Source organism: Falco rusticolus, chromosome 9, assembly GCF_015220075.1.
Source record: "Falco rusticolus isolate bFalRus1 chromosome 9, bFalRus1.pri, whole genome shotgun sequence".
NCBI lineage: Eukaryota > Metazoa > Chordata > Aves > Falconiformes > Falconidae > Falco > Falco rusticolus.
The window spans coordinates 50,741,836-50,755,970 of record NC_051195.1 but is presented as its reverse complement, the minus strand read 5'-3'; the positions used below and the strand labels follow the sequence as shown (position 1 = coordinate 50,755,970).

The 14,135-nt window shown below is 45.0% G+C and overlaps 2 protein-coding genes across 19 annotated transcripts in view; one reads left to right on the top strand and one right to left on the bottom strand.

Moving 5' to 3' along the window:
* Window positions 1-4,169, bottom strand: part of CRB2 (crumbs cell polarity complex component 2) — a 78,012-nt gene extending 73,843 nt beyond the window's left edge. The window contains exon 1 of one of the 2 annotated variants that reach the window (XM_037400402.1): window positions 4,064-4,169. The gene's annotated coding sequence lies outside the window, so the exon portion shown is untranslated. The remainder of the gene's footprint in view (window positions 1-4,063) is intronic. The other variant, XM_037400404.1, reaches the window with a different exon arrangement.
* The window catches only part of LOC119153686 (spermatid perinuclear RNA binding protein), an 86,852-nt gene continuing 76,822 nt past the window's right edge, over window positions 4,106-14,135 (top strand). For 11 of the 17 annotated variants that reach the window (XR_005106195.1, XM_037400427.1, XM_037400429.1 and 8 more), the window contains exon 1: window positions 4,438-4,544. The gene's annotated coding sequence lies outside the window, so the exon portion shown is untranslated. Of the gene's footprint in view, window positions 4,216-4,437; window positions 4,545-4,857; window positions 4,879-5,196; window positions 5,581-14,135 lie in introns of those variants that run through there. The other 6 variants (XM_037400421.1, XM_037400424.1, XM_037400418.1 and 3 more) reach the window with 5 other exon arrangements.

The following is a 14,135-nucleotide window of genomic DNA, read 5'->3' as shown; positions in this document are numbered from 1 at the left end:
CTTTCACTTTCCGCTCTCTGTGTTGTTGGGATTTTTTTTTGGTAGAAGCCAGATGACATGACTTTCGACTTTGTTTTCTGTATCCTTTGGCATTCTACCTGCCCTCTTTTCTCCTGACTTATCCCCACACAAGCAAATACAGCAATGCATAGAAGTGGCTTTGGACACTTTATGTTGTATGGAACTGTTTCCAGCTTCATTCTTGTCATTAAAGATGAGCTGCTTTTACGAACTTCAAGATTTTCTTCAAAACACTTCGTACTTGCAAGTCATCTTCTTAGCTTATCACCTTTCTAAATCCAAGCCTCCTGTGTGGAAAGCATTCAAACACTGCCAAACTTAAAAGCATGCAAACAGCCACATTAAATGTTTGATCAGTCCCACTGAAATTAAACACATACAATAATTTGTTTTTATAGATTAAAAAGACGTAAAGTCAAACAAGTTCCTTTTCTAATTCTCCAATTTCTTGTTATTTTTAATTCTTGTGAAGCTTATGAGACTAATTTCACATGTAAAGGCAGCTTTTTTCTGTGAAGATTTTTAAAATACACGCCTCATACAGAGTTATTTTTTTCCAATTCAAAGTCTGTCCTCAGGTATCTTGCACAAATCCCATTAACTTTAGTACATCTCTAAAGGCAGAATTTGAAACCTGTAAAGAACTGGGTCACTGGACAATGGCAAGTCTCAGAGACTTCTTTTCCGAGTTATAACAAGAGAAAAATACCTCTTCCCTCAGGCACTATGCGAACATTCCCATTTGTCTGTAAACAATACCAAACACTTGAAATTTGATAGGTTACATTTCATCCTCGCTCACTTAGGATTTTTCCCTTTTACTATAGCTAATAGCCATTTAGTCCTTAATGTAGTATTTGTAGCTGATGCTAGATCATCCAAGTACACAATCCCACGGGGCTGCCTCACTGCAGATTTCAGTGCCTGGTTCACTCCAAGCTTAAAACTGGTAGCTATCAACAACTGCTTGTAAAGGGTCCCTCTGTTTTCCTGGGGTTTTTTTTTTGGTTCCCAGGAAAACTGCTTTCACATGCTGGTCATATTGACTAGCTCCTGCCTTACCTCTATTTTTTAACACCGGTAATAAAATCTCTCTATCACATTCATAGAATACAGAATAATTAGGTATGAGATCTACAAGCAGGAAAATCAGTCCAGGAACAGAGTGTTTTTTTCACAAACTAATCTACATTTATTGCGTCAGTAAACGTGACTGAAGTAATAGTCTTAGAAGACTTCCATCACCATGATCATTCTCTGCAATGAACATCTGAGATCTATATACTGTTCTCATACAACTGGTTTTATTCCATTACATACGCTTGTTCTAGCACAAAACTTAATGTCGCACTTAAAATGAGACCATCCTAACCTAACCCGGCCAGTCAGGAGACACAAAGAGACAGGACAAGTCACTATGCACTATTCAGAAGTTAACTATGAGTTCCCTTTCCATACTCACTTTTCTTAGAAAGTTCAGATTTGCCAGTATCATTCAGATAGCAAAACTCTAAAAAAAAAATAAAATGTCCAAGTTACATGCTAATGACATATAGTTTGTGTTTTCAAAGAGAGTATCACCCTTTAGATTTGCTTCTGCTCCAGACTGTGAGGACAGCCTACTGGAATGAATGAGGACAAGGCTTGGAATTCTAATCCAGACTATACTAGTTGTGTGTGTGACCTCCAGCAAAGTGTTTCACCTACCTTACATGTCTGCACCTCTACAGACTTTGTGATTCCCTCAGTTGTCTAGGGGATGCTGGTAACATTCAAGAATACATGAAAATATCTTAAATATTTCCACGCAAAGATCTGCTGGCAACACACATTATTTCCATCATAGTCATATATGGGTGAGAAAAAAAAAAAAAAAAAAAAAAGGAATCTTTCTATGCCAGTATTTTGTCCCAAGAAAAATAATTATTAATTTTAATTACTTTAACTTGCATCACGGTAACTCTAATTCCAGGTTGGTTTTGGCACAATTCAAGTCACCATCTCTTATTTGGAATAGAGATATAAATTCAATTTTCTTGCTTTTTATTCCTCGAAGCCTAAACACAGATGTTAACTTTTTTTCCAAACTCACGTGTTCTTTTCCTTGTTAAATTTCTGTCTTTGTACTGCAGCACCAAAGCTCTTCCGATCCACTGTATTGTAGATTAATCCATCAATCCCTTTTCCTCTGTGTTTTTGCCCTTGGCAAATCATTAGCCCAAGGGAGAACTCAACAGAAAAATCCAAGATTTCACTCCAACCACAGCTGAAAATATCTTTCTTCTGCCTCTACAAAAGCTTCGCTATCTCAGATACCATATCTTGCAGATTTTCCTCTCCTTACTACATTTCCAGCTTTACTGCACAGCCACTAATTTCCACAGTTGTCCCTTTCCATTCCACTATCTTCCCTCCAGCAGCTGCCTTCTGGGCTATATTTGTACTGTGTCTCTACTTGCCGTAATCAATTTCAAATAAAAACGTTCTCACATTAAGTCCTTGGACCAGACCCTGATTTTCTAGCCATTATCTTCCCCCCCACTTCTCAAGTCATACGATTTAGCTGAACACATTCATTGCTTTGAAACCTCTCGATTCTAAACTTGAAAGTAGTAATTGAGATTCCTCAGATTCGTTTCTCTTTTCAGTCCTTGAACACCATGAGATAAAAGTTCATTACAAAAGTAGAGCTACTCCTGACTGTTCAAAGAAGATACAAAACATAAGATTAATTTGAAAAGGCTGGACCTTTCACTACAGGTAAAATTATTAATGCATAGGTGTTTTCTACTTCCACTCTAATGCTGCAAATCACTCTTTTGAATGGAAGGTACTGTTTCACTTCAGCCCTGAAAATCTCCTGATCCTACTGCCTTTTGCAAAGTTCTCTCCTAGGCTGCTTCAGCACAGCATGTTGTGTACTGATTATTTTGGCACAGAGCTCCCCAGTCAACTGTCTTTCACCTTTACAACCTATATAAAAATTAGTTCTGGAAAGTGTAAAAGGTGGTATTAAATATGATTGCCGTGGATTTATGCACCAAAAGCTGAGTTCAAAAAGGCACTTAACCTAGAAAACCCAAAATTTCAAAAAAAATTCTGAAGCACTCATGTGAAGGTATTGGCCCTCTGAATAATGAAGCAAAGCTGTAAAGGTTCTATGGAGCACGCACCCCAAGGAGGAAAAACCCACCAGACTGAACCCTCCCCGCTGTACCTAGAGGTTGTGGTGTGCTGCAGGTTTCTGTGGAGCCTGGTAGTGACAGCACGGGGAGCTCCTCAACCCCACCGCAGCGCCCACCTGCTCTGGAACGCTCAGATGTCAGGGATCAGGAAGGATTACGCCAGGGCAACTGGAAGCTAACTGGAACCCATTTGTCTGGGTTTCTAGAAGAGGAAGATGGAGATCACTGACCCCAGTGTTCCTCGCGCAGCCAACCTGCCTGACCATGGCACCGAGCTGCCTCGGCTCCCACGTCCTCAGGGAACCGCTGAGGATTCTGTGGTAACTACTCACACGGAAACGCTACTTCTCAGCGCAGTTTAGGAAACCGCTCCCTCTCTGCGCTGCTGCGGGTGTCACAGTGGGATATAACCCCCGAGGCCGGGCCCTGCCTGGGTACGCGGTGCCGGGGCCCTCGCACCTCACCGCGGCCTTCGCCCCCTCCATCGCTCCTTGCGGCCTGGCGCTGCGCCACGGCCCCCTCAGGCGGCGGGGCTGGGGCTGCATGGGGCGGGTATCGACACTCACGGCCCGGGGCCGGGCGACAGGGAAACCGCCCGCCGAGATGCCCGGCGCGGGGAGGGGGCGGCTGCTCCCGCCCTGAGCGGGACCGGGCCGGTGCTCCGCGCACACCTGCCTCCCGCCGCGCCGCCAGGCCCGGCCACCCCTCCGCCGGGGACGGCGATGAGTAGGACCCGACCGCGCCGCTTACGCACTCTGCGCCCGACACGCTAGCACCTACGGCATTTGCGCAGCGCCAGCCCTCTCAGGTGCAGCGCCCGTTGACGACATTACGGAGAATTCGTAGGGAACACTGACCTCTTTGAGGGGCTTTACGTAAGTGACGTTCCTAGGTGCAGGCTTGGCCGCTCCTAACCCGCGTAGCTGCGGGAGCCCTCCGAACCGCAGGGACCCCTCTCCCCGGACGGCGGGTGGGACTACGCAGTTTGCGCAAGGAGTAGCGGCCCCAGGTAGGAAACCGGCGGGGCCGGGCCGAGCAGCTTTACGCCAATTCCGTAAGGCTGCGCCGGCCTGCCGCGGGGAGAGAGGAAACGGCCGGTTCCGCGCCGCTACGCAATCGTCGCGACGGCCCGGCATCCCGCTACGCAGTTGGCGTAAGGCTCTCTCTCAGGTGCAGGGAGGGGGCGGGCCCACGTTGCCCGGCAGCCCCAGCCTATGGGGGCGCTGGGCGCTGTCACGTGCCGGAGCCCCGCTCGCCGCTGCGGAGCCGGAGGAGCCGGACGGGGCCACGGAGCCGGGACGGGGCCGGGGGGCTGCGCCGGGGCCGGCGGCGCGCGGGGTGAGGCGGGCGAGCGGCGGGGCCGGCGGCGGGCAGGGCGCGGGGCGGCGGGCAGCCCTCCCTGCGCGCCCCTGAGGGGAGGCGGGCGCCGGGCGCCGCTCCTCCCACTGCACCGGGCACTGCGGGCAGGAGGCAAGGGCAGGGCACGGCGCGGGGGGCGGCGCGGGGGGGATGGGAGGCGGCGCGGGGCGGGGGGGGGGCGCTGCTGCGCGCGCGGCGGGGTCGCTCGGCGCCCTGAGGGGCGGCCCGCGGGCGGTGCGGGGGCGGCGGTGCGGGGCTGGGCGCTGCGCGCGGGCGGGCGGCCTCGCGGCGGTACCTGCCCGCGGGCGCGCAGGTGCGTGCGGGCTGCGCGCGGGGCGGGGCGGGGCCGCGCGGGGCGGGGCGGGGGCGCCCGGCGGGCGGAGCGGGGGTCCCGTCCCCGCCAGGTGCCCGGGGGGGCGGCGGGCCGGGGCTCCCGCAGAACTTCGCTCGGGCCGGGCCCGGGGCGGGGGCACCCGCGTCCCCCGCGCTGCGCCGCCTCCCCGGGACGCGCTCCGGTGCTGGGGCTCCCTGCGGGCCGGTTCCCTCTCCTCGTCCTGCGGCTGCCCCGCGCTGCGGTTTTGTTAACGATTAACCCGCTCGCTCTGCTGCAGGGGGGGCTTGGAGGGGCAGCTGGGGTCCTGTGCAGGCTGCTGAGCCACCGAAACCTGAGTTCTGAATGGGAGCAGGAGCGCGCATTGCCTACCTCCGTGCCTTATTATTTATTTACCTGGTTCTGAAAATGGTGCCGTGTGATTTACAGAAAGTACGGAGAGCGTGTCCCGCTCCAGAGAGCGTGCATTCCCGACAGCCCGGCCACAGGGCACGGCAGTACCAAAAATTGATGAACCAGGGGGTCCTGGATGTACTTGAATTATTTTTTTTCTCCGGCTGTGCACTATGGTTCCATTAACATTTTTTAAAAGTTTTGCAGACTTTGTCCTCAAAACTCAGGAATTCAAAGTGTGGCTGAAGTAAAGAAAGGCTGAAGCGGAGGGCATTGTTGTCAGAACAGAAGGTATTTCTTATTGCCAAGTTCCAGAAAATATTTGCGCAACTGTAACTTCATTTAAAATAGCTTAAATTAAAATAGCTGTGTGTTCTAGTGAGCATTTGAAACTTGGCCTTCTAGGGTAATGACAGAAAATTAAAATAATTTCCTTCATTCATGCAGAATAGTTTAACAGCCTTGGAAGGAATGGAGAAGGAAGGACTGCTTGAAAAACTTGGTCTCATTTTATTTTTGAAGACATGGTAGTAACCATTTTTGAGAGACCCAAAGGAAGCGACTGTGGAGGCGGAGGGGTCTGGTGCTTGCGGGGAGGAAGGAAGGAAGGAGGATGGAGCAGTGCTGTCTGTGCTTGGAGGGAGGCCTTACAAACAAAACTTTTGGAACAGGAGGGGAGGAAGGCCTGACGGTGTCTCTGTAGAGGTTATGTTGCTGTGTTTCTTTATTTGCACAAGGTTGTTGCTCATAGTCTCTGAAAAGCAAAAGCGTTTTCCAAGAATTTAAAGAGTCCGCCTCTTAGAGGGGCCATCAGAAATTTGTAAAAGCTGGGTTGAAGTTATTTCCTCCCAGTGTGGAGAGGGAGAAGTAATCCATGTCAGCAGGCTGCAGCTGGCTGTAGCTTCTGCTAAATTCCTGGTCATTTTTAGGAAGTTGGACTTGCCTCTGGAAATTTTCCTCTGCTTTGTGTTGGTGTGGGATGAAGGGAGAGATGGCAAAAAGAGTGGGTAGGGATTGCCAACAGTAAGGTTTCAATATTTTCGGTTTTCTGTTTCTCGGGATGTTGTCATTGACGATGCAAGTCTAGTGCTGATTTGGCATTTCTAGTAGAATCTTTAGTCCTTGCTGGTTTTCTTATTCCTGTTTCTATAAAGGGGTTTTATTTGCGTGGGCTACTCATCTGAACTAATCATAATTATTGAACTATTGACAATGTCGTCATCTCTCCACAAAGACAACACTGATGAAGTGCCAGTTCTTGCTCTGAGTGGTTGATGAGCTAAATGCAAGGTAGAAATCTAGGACTTAATTTCTTAGGGAACTGGAGAAATATTCGATCTAGAAGTACTTGTGTGTTGGGTGATAACTGGTATGAGTGCTGCTGAAGAAGTGACTGAATCAGCCTCATGGTTTGTCTTAGAAGGAGGACTTGGACAGAATTGATTTCATACCAAAGATTCAGAAGCAAATGAGAAGAAAGTGTAAATGAATGGCAGATGGCAAAAGGCACACCATGCCTAAACATTAGAGAAGTAGTTTAAACTCGGGTGGATATGCAGGTATTGGTGACCCTTGTTTCTGACGTGTAAGCAGTTTTTTCCATGCGTGTTCGTTCAGTAACATGATGCTTAAGGTGGCAGAGCTCTTTCCTTTTGAAGCCCCTCAGTTAATGTTCCTCAAAGGCCTGCGGGTGGACTGAGATACTACCTTTTTTGAACTGCGAAATCCTGTTTGGAAATAAGAAAAAAAAATAGTCTGAGAAGCTGCTTCATGTTGTGAAAAACCTCACTGTAGAATCATGAAAGCTGCACTTTTTCCACGTTGCTTTGGAAGCAGCTGAACTTTGTAACTTGGCGTGTAAATAGAGCTCTTTGAAGAGCACATCCAGGGCTGGAAGGAGGGGAGAGGGAAATGCCCTGGCTTGGTTAACAAACTTCTGAGCGTGTAAAGAAAGCCACGGTGGGCGTGCTTGTTGAAGTGTCTGTTAAAACACAGAAGTTTGCAGAGTCTTGTCCTTGGTTGTGGTGGTGTACATACACCTAGAAGTGGCCAGCGTAAGCGTAAATATGAAACAAGTAGGAAAGTGGTGGGTTGTGTATTTCTGTAGACTGGGCTGGGGGAGGGAGAGTACTCGGGCGATGGAGGGGAAGGTGCCAGGGGATGTGCTGGACACCCAAGGGCGAGTGAGGATGCAGAGGTTCAGTCCACACCTCGCTAGGGTAACTTGCAGCTCTTGGTGAGTTAGGATTTATGGTGAGCCTAGCCGTGCCAACAGACCACTGCAGCACAGCAGTTTGATTTCTGTAACTTACTTTGTATCGAGGCGGGAGGAGGGAGGGGTTTTCCGTGCTAACAACATGCACATGAGGAGCACTTGGCTGATGTGGTGTCCTGGATTTGCAATAAACTGAGCAATATTGGCAAGTAAAGATTGCTTTACTGCTGTATATGCTGTAGTGATGAGATCAAAAGGAAAATTCCTGTTTAAAGCAACATGAAAAAGTTACAGATTTAAATAGCAGAAAACTGCAAGTCTTAAACATTTCTGTAGAAATCATAGTTTAAGTACATTTGTTGTAGTTGCAGTGTGATTTGACAAATAAAACTTTCTTTTTCATTTTCATATTTAAAGAAACAGAAGCCTAAGCTGCCCTCCCTGAAAATATTTGCTTATATTTTTTATCAAAAGCGCTAATTGATACAAGCTACAAGACCAGAGACAATATTTTTTCAGTTGTATTTTTGCATTTCTTGGCACTTGTGCAGTTTTTCCTTCTTATGTGCATGTCTCGCTGAGCAATGATGACAGAAAACATAGATTGTGGCACATACGCTGTGTCAACTCACAGAGAGAGAGTGTTTCTGTTTAACTTTTTTGAAAACCTTAATTCAGGTCCCTTTAAGAAAACGCATTCATAGGATTTCTTATGAAGGATATGAGAGAGTTAACGTAAACTTCTTGCACTTTGGATTTTTGGACTTTATTTTGTAACTAAATTACCTTATGTTTCTGGTCCTTTCACTCTCTGCATCAGGGAATGGAAGAGGACTGAGAAAATTCTTGGACCCTACTCCGCGTTGGTCTGTGCCTTGTATTCATACTTCTGCTTTGTAACGCATATACTGACCTTTCTGTTGATTTCCTATGCAGTATCGGAATGTGAACAAGGTGCTGGTTGTAGGAGAAGCATAAGAAAAAATTCAGGGTATGTCATTTGTTCTGCTGTTACTGAAGGCATGTATGTAAAGCATGGGACTGGGGCTGTTCTGTCCCTTCTCTCCTGCTAAAACCAAGACCTCTGAGAGTAATCCAGTGTGTGGATTTTCCATGTGGCTGAGCGGGGGTGCTGTATTACTGGCCACCTGCACATTTGCCAGTTGGCTAATGGAGTAGTAAAGACCATGGATTATTAAAACCCAGGCCCTTATTGTTTTACTTAATTGATTTTTCTATAATTATGCAAAACTTCATAACTCTTTTGTAGTAAAGTATCTTCATAACGTGCTGGCAAATTAGAGGTGTAGATGGATGTTGAAGAAGAACAATCTTGCGAAATCCAATTGCTAACTGATTTTAGGGGATCTCTTGGATTGTGGAAACTTAAGTAATCCTGCTGCATGGGTTGATTTAAATTAGTTCTCTTACATTGTGGTTTGGCATACTGTTTAAGAGCCTCAAGACGCTACTTGTGATTGACATAACAAAATGTAAATTATATGCTGTTTTACTAGGCTCTGATTTATCTGTTGTAAGGTTTGTGTACCAATAGTATTAAGCTCTTCTTGCAGTAATGTTTCTCTTGCATGCACTGTCTGCATAGGGGAATTAAATTATCCTTAATTGTATGCTTAAAAATAAAACAAAATTGGGGTGTGTCTGGCTATCACAGTAAAATAAATTTTGCTGCTTCTTGTTCTTTTTGTGCATTTACTTTAAATTGACTTTATTGAAAAATTGAATGTTTGAATATCTGGTTGGAAAGAACACTCTTACTGGTGGCTAACCATGAGATGTCATGGAACTTGAAGAAATATTAGAAAGCAGAACCAATTAAGGTTTTAGACCTTAAACTGTGATGTAGTTACTGCCGAAGAAGTAAAATGATTGAAGCAGAACTTGGCATTTGGCTTGGCAGTAAATGAACTCAATGGTGAGAGACTGGTGTTGCCTCTTAGAAATTGCCCAGGAGCAGGAAAGGGCAAGCTGGTTTTAGAGGCCTTTACTTCTCTATTTCCTCCGTTTATTGGGAGGGGAGACACTTTAAATGCATTTCTTGTTTGACTTGTAATGCAGCAAATCTGAGTGTTAGCATAGTGTTTGAAGTACTGGTCCCTGAAGTGTCTTTAGTTATTTTCTGAGACACAGGTGTGATGCTCCGAACACGTGGAAGTGTTTCTCCCAGGCTATTGGATTGAGTTGATTATGACACTAAACAAGACCTTCCCCTAATCCTCGCTGTCGGCTGGCAGTACCTGCTTTCCTGGAAGAGCATAAACAGAGTACAGGCGTGTGGGAAGCGCAGGAGCTCTTTGAAGCTGTTTTGGGAACAAGTGGTGTGTGTTTTTAGAAATGAGCTTTGGCAAAACAGTCACTGTGGAGGCTGAGACTTGAGGCTGGAGAGCAGGGTGTCCTTGGGCAAGCAATGCTGCTGACTTCCTCCAGTGAGATTTTCCCACAAAATGGTTTATCCTAGTGCCAATGACACTGAAACTGATATATTGTTTTTATTCTATATGTTAAAGGAGGTGGGTCAGGTCCTGTAACAGTGAATTGTGATAAGCCATGGTTAATCTTGGAGGAGGCATCAAAAATTTCATTACTTGTTGCAGAGCATTGAGTGGCTTTGTTTTTTTGTTATGGTGCAGCAGCCAAAGCATTGTTACTGAGAGCCTGTTTAACCCTTTCCATAAATGTGGTATCTCTCTTGAATGCCCTTGTAGCTGCTCTTTTAAAAGTGTACACAATTCAGCAAGGAAACAAGCCAACATGCTGCATCCCACTGAAGTTAGTTGCCATTGTTGAAATAGGTGGTGTCTTAAAGTTGCTAGCTGGTATATGTAGGAATAAAGAAGGTGTTTAACTTAAATGGTCTTTTTGCAGCCTGCTTAGCAAGACATTGAGTGGCTGTACTAAACATATCACCTGGAGACTTGTGAAAGCCTACAGTTAAGACAGTACAAATCAGTCCATTTAAAAAACAAATTACAGCTTGTATTGAAAAGAAAAAAAAAAGCCATTTGAGTTCTCTGCCCTATGGGAGTCAGCTGTCAAGAGTGAAGCTGGTGCTGTGTTTCTGGTATGATATGTAGCATGATCATAAAGGATCCGACTCTGTCACCTTTCATAGATAGGATGAATGGGGTCGGGTTGGGGATCTTTTTGTTAGTCATAGAAACAAATAACATGTTATCTGAAAGTGCTGACTAACGTGTGTTAACGTTTAATCAATTGTGGAGTTCAATTCAAATAACAGCTATTTATGTGGTGGTAATTATCTGATCCTGAGCGTGGCTGTAGTGCTGAGCTCTGGGCTGGTGGGGCACGGTGCAGGCAGCGCGGCCTGGTTTTCCAGCCGTGCTGTGGGGAAGCTGTGAGAGGTGTGTGACTGATGCTGGATCCGGATGAAGGCTTCTGTTTTCGAGTATGAAGACAAGAAGAAATATTGGTAATTTATTCTTATTTTTTGATACTTCTGTGCCGAAGGGGCAGCTCTTCGCACATTGGGAACTTGCTCTTTTTCTTTGGGGTGGTGCTGTAGTTTGCTCTCTGACCCTCTGTGTGCTTAGTACTTTTTTACTTATCTACTTGGCTTGATTTCCATATATATAACATGACACTTTTTAAGTATTTGCTGCAGTGGAGAGGGCTCTGGAATAGAAGGGGAGCTGTAGGTGTACAGCATGTGTCTTCAGGGAGTGAGGTACCACAGAACACATGCCGCAGCTGGAAAGCTGGGGGCTGTGGTACGATGGGACAGGTAGGGAACATGGAGCTCCAGGTAAGATAGTTGGAGGGAAAGGGTTGCAAGGAATCCATAAAGGACAGTATGGAGGACTGTGAAGTGCTCGTAGAGAAAACTGAGGATTGGAAGGTACCCGTAGAAAGCTGGGGAGTGTTTAGCCCCAGAATAACATATTGTGGTAGTTGTGCACCTCAGAGCCAAGCCTGGACTAATTTTAGAGTAATTAGTAAGAGAGACTTCAGGTTCGATTGTCTTTGGGGGTGGATTCTAGCAACCTGACTGGCTGATCTTTTTTCTTTTTTTCTTTCTATATAGGGACATGAAAGGTGTGCCTAGGTAGGTCTTCTGTTAATTAGCAATACTGATGTTATTATGATGAATGTTAGTTATGTAACTCCTCACCCTGAATCAAAGAGGAAGAAAAATTTGTATGGCCTCAGCTCTTGGCTTTTGCAGTTACTTTCCTGAATAGTAAGTGCAGCAAGAACAGGAGGGTTTTTTCTTTTTTTTTTTTTTTTTTTCTTTTTTTTCTTTCCCCTTAAGTAAACTAGACTGAAATCCTACCTGAGAACCTACTGGAGCTGGCAGCTGGACTCTAATGAAAGTGAAGGAGCTTGGGCTCATCTTATTTGCCTCACGAAAACTTTTGACATTGCTAGACTGAGAAATGAGATCTCAGATGTAATCTCAGATGTCTGCTGGAATTATTTTGTAAATGCATGTGGTACAGAGACTTGGATTTGTACTCCTCTTCCAGTCCTAATCTCTTTGCCTTTACTCTGATAGCTGGTTTAGCTCAACAGAAGAGGAAAGGAAAACATAAATGCCCAAGAACTGATTTCTCCCCACCTCTGCTTTGAAGAATGCCTCTTCCATGTCATAGATTCTTAGTGACTGTCACCTTTTCAGAGAGCTAAAAGTGTTTGGTAAGCAGCTATTCAATGTCCCAATGCCTCATGATTTCTTGATTTGATGTCTAGATAATTTGACTTAACAAATAGATCAGGGCTTCTTTGGTTACCTGGTCATGCTGTGCAAGCCTTTAATAATATAGAGACTTAATTTGTTTCTTTAAAGTAATCAGCTGTGCCATTTGGATGACCTTAAAGAGTGTATCACTGGGCTTGAAATGGAGCGCTGCATCTGTGTGGTAACCGCGGATGTTACGTTCTGTGCATCACAGTCAAGACTTGAATAATCGTGAGCATTCCTTCTAAAACTGGAAATGGGTAAAAAGCCCAGTGAATAACCTCTTCAACACCAGGTGCAGAGCAGCACTGTGATCCAGTGGAGAAGGTCTGGTGTTTAAACTGAAAGTATTGGTTACGGGAGCATTTAGCCCTTTTTCAGGTTCTGCTGCTGATTTACCGCACAACTTCATTTCTTTGTGTCTGAAGATCCCCTATAAAGACCTGACATGTTTCCCTCTGTTGCAAAAGCTGTTATTTTAAAAACCAGCAATAACGTACTCTGGTAATATGGTGACAAGTATTTCTAGAAAGCCAGGAAGAAAAGCAAATACTGGGAAGGTGGGGGGAGACAAAGCTGATAACTTCTTTGCTATCTGGGGGGTGAGGGTGAAATTGGTGACTGCCAAAAATATGAGCTTCAGAGAAGTATCTTGTTCTGCTCTGAGCCCACATCTGTACACACCTCCTCATCTCTACAGATGGCCAGGAGGCTGAAGAGAGAACACAGTTGTCTAAATTTGTGTAAGAGAAAAGAATCATGACTCCCACCTTGAAGGCGAACAGGAACCTCCTGTAACTGGGTTATTTCAACAATTAAAGAATTTGGTTGATTTTTCAGTTTTAGCAATTAGTGAAACCTGACACTGTTTTTAGTTGCTAAATAAATGATTTTTTTTAAAACTACTTTGTATAAAAAGTGTGGTTGGCTGGAACTGTACTCTTTACTTTTTCAAAACTAGCCTGATAAGGAATACATTTGATCTAGAAGTCATCTTTTCATGCTGATGTTTTAACAACTTACAGATACTTCTCCACTTCAGTGTGTCATAGTACTTCATATTTAGAAAAAACAACGTCGCTGTTTAAATAGTGATGGTACTATTTAAATCAATCGTGATAAAAGGCACAAAAATAAAATATTTTCTTCTTATGTTTCTCTTCTACCGACATTAGCGTGGGAATAGATCGTTGTTTGAGGTTGATTATTTTATAAAGTCTGCTTTATTTGGGGGGGAATTCAGTCATTTTCCTTATGTTAGCCCATGAGGATAAAGGATGCTGTTTTAAAGCAGGGAGCTGGGAGTCAGCATTATATAAGTCGTGGCCTCTTGACCAAAAACGTTTTTGTGGAGTGGCCTCATGTAATAAACCAACAATAAGAGTGGTTTACAAAGTACATCTTTGACAGTTCTCCAATTAACCCCCGTTCTTTGCAGACAGGAGTTGAATACTGAATGTTCCTGAATTGTGACTGTATATACTGTTCCCCTCCACCCCGAACACTGAAGAACCTGAAACTGGAGACTTCCTGACCCTTTAAAAACAACGAGCAATGTTGTTTAACTTCTGCTATGGGTCAGGAACCTGAGCTTCATGCCAAGTTTCAGCATGAAACTGAAAACTGAAACTCTGAAACTTTCAGAGTTAAGAAAAAAATCTCTTGCAAAGAACACTTATGTGGAATTACTGATAAAGCTGCGACTGTTGAGGCGCTGTGACTTACTAAAGCAGATTCTTAAAAGGGGAATGATATGTGGCCTGCCCTAAACATTCTTCAGTAAATTAGAGTTCTTATTTGAAAAATGTAACCCAGTGCATAGGTGTGATATTTTGTGTTCCTTAATATTGATCTGCATTGGTGGTAAAATAACTGTGTGTTACAATAGATCTTTTTCTGTGTAGTTGGGTAGTA